The sequence below is a fragment of the Microcebus murinus genome, chromosome 3 (genome assembly GCF_040939455.1).
Source record: "Microcebus murinus isolate Inina chromosome 3, M.murinus_Inina_mat1.0, whole genome shotgun sequence".
Classification (NCBI taxonomy): domain Eukaryota; kingdom Metazoa; phylum Chordata; class Mammalia; order Primates; family Cheirogaleidae; genus Microcebus; species Microcebus murinus.
In genome coordinates, this window is record NC_134106.1 from 49,040,818 (window position 1) to 49,050,914 (window position 10,097).

A 10,097-nucleotide genomic window follows, 5' to 3' on the forward strand; every position below is an offset into this window, starting at 1 on the left:
CACAAAATTCCCGGGCTGAGAGAGGCTGTGCAGGGTCACTCAGTCCAGTGCCTTGCCTTTTACTAGAATAATTTTTAAAACACCTATGCTAAGAGTCTTCAAGACTTCCAATGCCCCTCGGTCCAGCTGAATGTGAAAACCCTTTCTTAGATTAGGCATGATCTTGTCTGCAATTTAAAAGCAACTCCTGCTCTGTTAGGGAGAAAGCATTTGGTCGTTCTTTATATTCAAACCCTTTCACACTTGAGAATTATAATTGAGTTGCATTCTCTGAAATTCTGCTGCTCTTACAGTAGGCTATACAATTCGGTGCTTACTTTTGAAACCACCTGGTTCCTTTGTACTAGTTCTTTATTGTTTTATATGTGTATGTCTATCTAATTAATATATCAGCTCATATTGGTCAGTAACTTTTATCAACTCTTATTAAGGATAAAATAGAGGCTCTAGAGCAGTATTTCTCAATGCTGGTTGCAAATTATGACCACCTGGAAAGATATTTTAAAATACTGATGGCTGGGCTGCACCCTCAGAGATTTTGATTTAAATAAACTAAGGTACAAAGGAATGTGGTAATTTGTTAGAAGCCCCTCCAGGTGATTCTACTAAGGAGCTGGGATTGAGAGACTGATCTTGGGAAGGCTGCATAACATCTCTAAGCCTTAATTTCATTATGTAAGAAATGGGGATAAAATAGCAACCATCTATTTCTTATAGCATTCAAAGAGTTCACATATGTAAAAGCCTTAAGCATGATGCCTTGGCCAGAGACTATTCCCAATAAATGTTAGTATTATTATTGTTCAGGTTATTATTACTATTTGGCCTAAATTACTTAGCATGTTATTGGAAACCTAAAAGGCACTTAGTAAATGCATATTGACTAATAGCTTCAGGCCATGCAGCCAATCAATTCACATCTACAAGAAAATAATTTAAGCATGTTAAGGTAAATATTCAAGTAATTCAAGTCAAAATATAGTTCACCTTATACATTAAAATTCTTGAGGAATATGTCTTTTGGGAATTTATCTAGATAATACTATTTGTTCACAATTTCTCCATGCATAGAAAATAAGTGAATTGACTGTGGCCTGGAAGATTTAGAGTGGACAAATAAAAGGGTCATAATATCTGAAAAGCAAGGTCAAATTATAAAGAATTATAAAATGCTGAGGACAATTAGGTGTTACTCTCAAGGAGATTTCAGCATTATAGTGTGACAAGGATGATAATAAAAATAATAGTGACAACAAAAATAACAATAATAACTTTCTACATACAATATCTTAATTCATTATACTAGACTAGACTAGACCAAACTTACAAGTTATCTTAGAAATCTAGCCATCTAATTTTCCCATTTTACAGATGAGCAAGCTAAGGCTAAAAAAAGTGAAATGACTGGGCTACAAATAGCTATAATGAATTAGAGCCAAACCAAGAAACTTAGAAATTGAGAAGAGGAGAAATTAGTTCTCATGCAGGTGAACAATGAAAGCTTCATAGACGTGGTGACATATAACCTATGTGTGGAAAGAAGGATATAATTTAATCAGGTGGGAAAAAACAGTAGGGCATTTTAGACAAAGGGAATCAATAGAATAAACAAAACAAAGGGCCTGGTTGAGTGGATCATAATGTGCATTAAAAAGGCAATGGACAATAAGATTGGAAAGGAAGTTCGGGGTCAAATGTTAAAAGATCTTAAATGACAAGCATAGCAGAGATCTTGGAAAAGCCATGGCATAAGCTAACCCTAACATAGAAGTCTCTTTAGATTGGCCATAAAATAGCTTACAAACCAGCCTTGAAAGGATTGAGCTGATACAAAAGTAACTGAAATTGCCACCGAAGAGAACACAAGAAAAAGAAATTCAACACTGTTTAAAAGTTGATTCCGGGGAGGAAGGGGGTGTAGGCAACACATGTAACCTAAACATTTGTACCCCCATAATATGCTGAAATAAAAACAAAGGAAAAAAAGTACACAAAAGAATCCATACACTAAATAAAAAGCAATAACAAGCTTCATTATTCAATAAGAAAATCATTATATATGTAAAGAAGCAAGAAAATGTGACCAATAATCAGGCAGAGAATCTCTTGATAGAAAAAGACTCAATAATTACTGAAATGACAGAATTACCAAAGACTTTAAAACAGTTTTCTAATATACTTTAGTCTTAAAGGAAAATATGAAAATAATGAGAAAAAAATGGAAGATACAGGAGTCCCACTCCTATCTGCTGGAGATACATTTCCAGACCCCTGGAAGATGCCTGACACTGCAGACAGTACTGATCACTAGATACACTGTTTCTCCCATACATACATACCTATGACAAAAAAAAATAAAAAAAAAAAGCTTAATTCATAAATTAGACACAGGAAAAGATTAACAATAATAAGTAAAAATAAAGTAGAACAATTTTAACAATATACTACAATAAAAGTTATGTGAATGATTTTTTCTCTCTCTCAAAGTATCTTACTGTACTCACTCACCCTTTTTCTTCTTGTGACGACTTGAAATGATAAAATGCCTGTGTCAATAGGTGAAGAAAGGTGAATACCATAGGCATGGTGACTTAACCTTAAGCTACTATTGACCTTGAACACAAGTCAATCTGATAACCAAGACAACTACTAAGTGACTAATGGGTGGGTATTGTTTACATGGTAGGCACACTGGACAGAGGGACCATTCATGTTCTGGGGTGCGTGGAGCAAGGCAGCAGGAGATTTCATCAAGATATTCAGACTGCACACAATTTAAAACTTATAAATTTCTGGAATTTTCCATTAGCAGTGAAGTCCCAACAAAGGATCAGGAAAATATTGAATAATAACAGAAAAGTATCCAAAATCAATGTCAAAGACATAAACTCAAAGTTCCTAGAGGCTTACTGATCCCAAAAAGATAAACATAAAGAAAATCATGCCAAGACATATTGTAATCAAATACAAGCATATTTCAGAGATGTTACAGATTTGGTTCAAGACCACCACAATAAAGTGATTACCAAAATAAAGCAAGTCACATGAATTTGTTGGTTTCCCAGTGTTTATAAAAGTTATGTTTATGATATACCATAGTCTATTAGTATGCAAAAGCATTATGTCTAAAAAGTGTACATATCTTAATTAAAAATTACTGCTAAAACTACTAATTATCATCTGAGCTTCAGTGGGTTATAGTCTTGCCTGGATTGGATAGCTGCTGACTGATCAAGGTGGTGGTTGCTTAAGGTTGGGGTGGCTGTGTCAATTTCTTAAAATAAGACAATGATGAAGTTTGCCACACTGATTGATTCTTCCTTCCATGAAAGATTTTTCTGTAGCATTCAATACTGTGATAGCTTTTATCTACAACAGAACTTCTTGCAAAATTGGAGTCAGTTCTCTCAAACTTTACTGCTGGCTTAATGAAGTTTTTATAATAGTCTAAATTCTTTGTTGTCATTTAAACAATGTTCACAGCATCTTCACTAGGAATAGATTCCATCTCAAGAAACCACTTTCTTTGCTCATCCATAAGAAGTACCTCCTTATCCATTCAAGTTTTATCATGAGATTGAAGCAATTCAGTCACATCTTCAGGCCCCACTTCTAATTCTAGTTCTCTTTCCAGCACATCTGCAGTTACTTCCTCCACTGAAGTCTTGAACCCCTCAATGTCATCCATGAAGGACCAATTTCTTCCAAATTCCTATTAATGTTGATATTTTAACCTCCCATGGACCACGAATGTTCTTACTGACATCTAGAATGGCAACACCTTTCCAGAAGGTTTTCAATTTACTTTGCCCAGATCCATCAGAATAATCACTGTTTATGGTAACTGTAATCTTATGAAATATATTTCTTAAACAGGAATACTTAAGAATTAAAATTACTTCTTGATCCATGGGCAGTAGAATAAATGTTGTGCCAGCAGGCATTAAAACAACATTAATATTCTCATACATCTCTATCAGAGTTCTTTGATAATTAGGTGTATTGTCAATGAGCAGTAATATTGTGAAAAGAATTTCTTATTTGAACAGTAGGTCTCAATAATAGGCTTAAAATATTTAGTAAGCCATTCTGTAAACAGATGTACTGTCATCCAGGCCTCATTGTTCCATTTATAGAACACAAGAAAAGTAGATTTAGCATAATTCCTAAAGGCCATAGGATTTTCAGAATGGTAAATGCACATTGGTTCAACTTAAAGTCACCAGCTGCATTAAACCCTAACAAGAGAGTTAACCTGTCTTTTGAAGCTTTGAAGCCAGGCATGGACTTCTCCTCTCTAGCCATAAAAGTCCTAAATGGCATCTTCTTCCAACAGAAGGCTGTTTTGTCTGCATCGAAAATCTGTTCCTTCATCAATGATCTTAGCTAGGATAAGATGTGGATAATTTGGATAATTTGCTCCAGCTTCTATACCAGCAATTGCTGCTTCACTTTGCACTTTTATGTTCTAAAGAGAGAGCTTCTTATGAACCAACCACTTCTAGCTTCAAGCCTTTCTTCTGTAACTTCCTCATCTCTCTCAGTTTCACAGAATTAAAGAGTTAGCATTTTACTCTGGATTAGGATTTGGCTTAAGGGAATGTTGTGGCTGGTTTCTTCTATCCAGACTATTAGAACTTTCTCTATATCCACAATAAAGCTGTTTTGTTTTCCTATCATTTGTATTTTTACAGGAGTAGCAATTTTAATTTCCTTCAAGCACTCTTCCTTTGCATTCACACCTTGGCTAACTATTTGGCATGATGAGAGGCCTATCTCAGCTTTCAACATTCCTTTCTCACTAAGTTTAACCATTTCTAACTTTTGAGTGAAAGTGAGAGATGGTGACTCTTCCTTTTATCTGAACACTTAGAGGGTTATTAGCTGGACTAATTCCAATATTGTTCTGTTTCAGGGAATAAGGAAGCTGAAGGAAAGAGACACAGGTGAGGGAATGACCAGTGAGTGGAGCAGTCAGAATAAATACACACAACATTTATTGATTTTCACTGTCTTATGTGGATATGGTTCATGGTACATCAAAATAATAACATCGAAGATTACTGATCACAGATCACCGTAATGATATAATAATAATTTAAAAGTTTGAAATATTGAGACAATTACCACAATGTGACACAGAGACAGGAAGTGAGCACATACTGTTGGGAAAATGGTCCCATCAGACTTGCTTGATGGAGGGTTGCCACAGCCCTTCAATTTGTAAACAATGCAATATCTGTGAAGTGCAATCCAGCAAAGTACAATAAAACAAAGTATGCCTGTAGTGATAAACCAATGAAGAAAGAAGGTCTTAAAATCAGCTAGAATTAAAATCACATTAATTACATGGCCTTAAAGACAAAAATAAGAGCTAGATTTTCATCAGAAGCAATGCAAGACAGAAACAATAGAACAATATTTTAAGTGAAAAAAATGGAATTAAGCTATCAAATTAATATTCTGTATCCAGCAAAAATATCCTTAAAAATAAGGGTTAAACAAAGAAGACTTTTTCAGTCAAAAAGAGTGGAAGAATTCATTGCCTTTCAACATGAAGCACAGGCATATTAAATAAAGTTCTTTAGGTAAAAAAAAAAAGAATAATATCAGATAGAACTTTAAAACTATAGAAAGAAATAAGAAAGATCAGAAAGAAAAATATAAATAATTATAAAAGACTGTCCTCTCATTTCTTATTTATTTGAAACACGATTTACTGTTTAATGCAAAAATAATAGAGTATTTTGGGAAATACAGATGTGTGTAGGTAAAATTTCTAACAACAAGAAAAAGAACAGCACAGAACAGGGAGAATAGAAAAATATTGTTAGAATATGTTTATATTATGCTTAAATTGATATAATTTGATATAGTATTCCCCTTCTATCCATGGGGGACACATTTCAAGATCCGCAATAAATATACCACCTGAAACTATAGATAGTATTGAACACTATATACACTATGTTTTTTCTATATATACATAACTATGATAAAGCTTAACTCACAAAATTAGGCATAGTAAGAAATTAACAGCAATAACTAATAATAAAATAGAGCAATTGTTAACAATATACTATAGTAAAACTTATGTGAATGTGATGTCTTTCTCTCAAAATATCCTTTTGTACTATATCGCAAGTAACTGAAATTGCAGAAAAGGACACTGCAAATAATAGGTCACTATTGTATACTTAATGTTATTTGAATGTACACTTCAGCAAGTTCAAAATGCATATTATAAACCCTAGGATATCTGCTAATTGTAAAACATTGAAATAAGGAAATACAGCTAAAAACTGTAAGAGAAGATAAAATGGAGTACTAAAAAACATGGTTATGTAAGCCAAAAAAAGGCAGAAAAAAAGAAGGAACAAAAACCATATTAAACAAAGTGCAAGAAATAGCAAAATGGTATACTTGAATTTAACCATATCAATAATTACATTACATGTCAATGGCTGGGCACTGTAATTAAATTACAAAGACTGACATATTGAATAACCAAAGCTAAATCCACTTCTATGCTATGTACAGTTAATAGATTAATATGTATAATTAATAGATATTAACCATAAAAATACAGATAGAATAGAATTTAAAGGATAGAAAAATTCATAGCATGCAATCACCACCTGAAAGAAAGCTGGGGTACCTATGTTAATGCCATGCAAAAGAAATTCTGGCTAAGAAATAACCGAGGCATGAAAAGGGATGTTTTTTAAATGGATAATTCATTAAGAAGATATAAGAATTCTACATGTTTATGCAATTATAACCAGAGCTTTAAAGTATATAAAATAAAAAGTCTCAGAACTGCAATAAGAAACAGACAAATCCACAATAATAATTAGAAATTTCAATATTTTCTCTCACTTTAACAGAAGAAATGGGTGACAAATTTATCAATGAATTTGAACTAATTAACATTTATAAAGCATGACATTTAACAACAAGATACATATTTTTTTAAATATTCATGGTTTATTCATTCAAATATACCATATACTGTGCCATAAAAGAAGAATCAATAAATTTCAAAGCATACAGAATATGTTATTTGACTATAAGAAAATTAAAATGGTATTTAAGTCTTGAAAAGCCTGGAAAATCCACAATTATTAAGAAGAAAACACATTTTAAATAGCTCAAGTAAAGAAGAAATCACAAGGAAAATTAGAAAATATTGTGAACTGAATAAAGACAACATATCAAATATACATCAGGTGCACTAAAGTAGTATATGGGGAGATTTTTAGTTTAAAGTGTTTATATTAGAAAAAAATTTAAATTTAGAAATCTAGGCTTCTATATGAAGAAAAAGAATAAATTAAACCCAAATTAAGTAAAAGGAAGAAAATAATAAAATTTGGAGTAAAAATCAAGGAAATAGAAAACATGCAAACAATAAAAAATTAATACATAAAACTTAATTTTGCAGGGTACAAGATTCTAGGTTGGGCATTATTCTGTTTCAGAAGAGTGAGAATGGAGCCCCAGTCTCTCCTTGCTTGTAATGTTTCAGTTGAGAAGTCTGGTGTTATTCGAATCAGCTTTCCTTTGTATGTAACTTGCTTCTTTCACCTTACAGCTTGTAGGAGGAGGACTCTTTGTTGATATTTTGGTCAGTCTGATGATTACATGTCTTGGTTGCTCCCAGGTGTCCTTTGGGCTTCTTGGACTTGTATGTCTAGCTTATTGGCCATACCAATAAGAAATTTTCCTCAATTATATCTTCAAATGGCTTATCCAAGCCTTGTGTTTTTTTCTTCCTCCTTTTCCGGAATCCAGAAGAGCCTCAGGTTATATTTCTTCATATAATTCCACAATTCTTATAAGCTTTGCTCATGTCTCTTATTTTTCTGCTCTATCTCTGTGATTAACTTATTTGCTTTGAAGGTGTTATCTTCAATCTCTGAGATTCTGTCTTCTGTTTGGTCCACCCTCATTTAAATTTTATCATATCTGACTAGGAAATACAGTCACAAGGTATAAAAATAAAAATTATTTAAGAAGGTATCCATTAAGAAGTGTTGATCTCATCGCTTTTCTCCAATAGTTCCATTTACATTCCTCATTTAGGGAATCATTTTTGTTAGTGCCTTGGCTTTTCAGCATTTCTTTACACAAAACTAAGGAAATACAAAGGTTGTTTTATTTTCCTCATTTCAGCCACTAAATGTAGCATACTGTAAGTGCTTCTTTTGCAGCTTGCTTTTTTTCACGTGACAGTATATGTTGGAAAGATGTTTTCATGTCAATATCTATGGAACATTCTTCATTCTGATTTTACAGCTGTCAATCATTCTATGAGGGCACAGTCTAGAGGTGCCTTGTCTTCCACCTCTCCTGACCCTTCCTGCTTGAGCTTTCCTCTTAGCTGAGGCCTGGGGTGTTGTAGGAGAGAGAGGGCCAGGCCAAGCACGGCCTTGAATTAAATCCCTGTAGCACAAACCTTTGCCCAGAAAGAAATAGGAGCCTGTGGATTGTTTTTTCTACCTTCTCCCTTCTGCTGCCTTCCTGGGACTGACCAGACATGGATGATACTAGAAGATTCTCACAGGATCCAGCATCCAGCAGACACTGTACACCAAGTGGTGCTGGCTTCGCAAAGCTCCTTCCTGTGGGCTCTGCCTTCTTCCTTGCCTAACCAGTTTTCCCTAACTCCTGCATCCCTAGAATTGCATTCTTGATGGGAGTAGCACTCAAGTTTTTCCACAGGTTTCATGCTCTGGAGAACCCGCCTAAGAGTAATTGTATGATTAGCTAGACCTGTACTGGCCCTGGCCATGTGGAGTTATTGGATCCTGGAAATGTGGCCAGTCCAAATGGAGATGTGCTGTGAGTATAACACTGGATTTTGAGAACTTAGTATGGAAAAAGAATGTAAAATATCTCATTAACAATTTTTATATTGATTTCTTATTGAAATGAAAATACTTTGGCTGTTTGGGGCTAAGTAAAATATATTATTAAAATAAAAAAAATTAATAAACCCAAAAGCTGGCTTCTAAAAAAGATCAATAAATTTGGTAAATGCTTAGCTAGAGTTATAGAGTAGAACAAAAAACATATTTATCATCATCAAGAATGAAAGAGGAGACAAGATAAGAGATCCTACAAACAATAATATTATGGGAAATTATAAAAGACTTTGGACCATGAAACGAAAATATTAATAACATATTCCTTGAAACCCATTGCTAAACCTAAAACAAGAAGAAATTTAAAAGCTGAAGAGCATTATGTTTATTTGTAATTACAACCTTTTTACAAAGAAGACTTCAGGCTCAGATGGCTTCACTGGTGGTTTCTATGAAATACTTAACAAATAAATAATACCAATATTTCAGAAACTAGAGAAGGAGGCCACACTCCCCAGTTCAATATATGAGTTCAGCATTAGTCTGACAATAATACCAGGCAAAAATATTATTAAAAAAAGAAAACTACATCTCTCATGAACAGAGACACAAAAATATCTAATACACTCAGAGTAAATAAAATCCAGAAGTATTTCAAAGGGAAGTAATCTCAACATTGCAAAATCAGTTTAACATTTGAATACAAATCAATATATAGGATTTCACTATTTTAATAAAGAAGATAAAATATTTGCCTATCTCAATAGATACAGAAGAACATTTGACAATTTTCAAAACTCACTTATGATGAAAACTCTCAGAAAAGTTGGAAGATAACTTTCTCACCCTGAAAAAGGGTATATGCAAAAAAAAAAAGAAAAGAAAAGAAAACTATAGAGCAATCATCATATTGACACATGAAATAATGAATATTTTCCTCAATATTTGGGCAAGGCAAATTTGATCAATACATCTATTGTATTCATTACTAGAAGTCCTAGTTCATAAAATGAGTCAAGAAAAGGAAATGAACAGTACAAATATTGAATATAAAGAATTAAAACTTTCTTTATTCATTGATGACATCATTATACATATAGAACATCTTAAACATATAGAACATCTACAGAAAAGTTTCTGAAAGTAATAAATGAATTTAACAAAGTCACAAGACAGTATTCAAGAATTAATTTCATTTCTATATACTAGCACTAGACATTTTGAAAATTA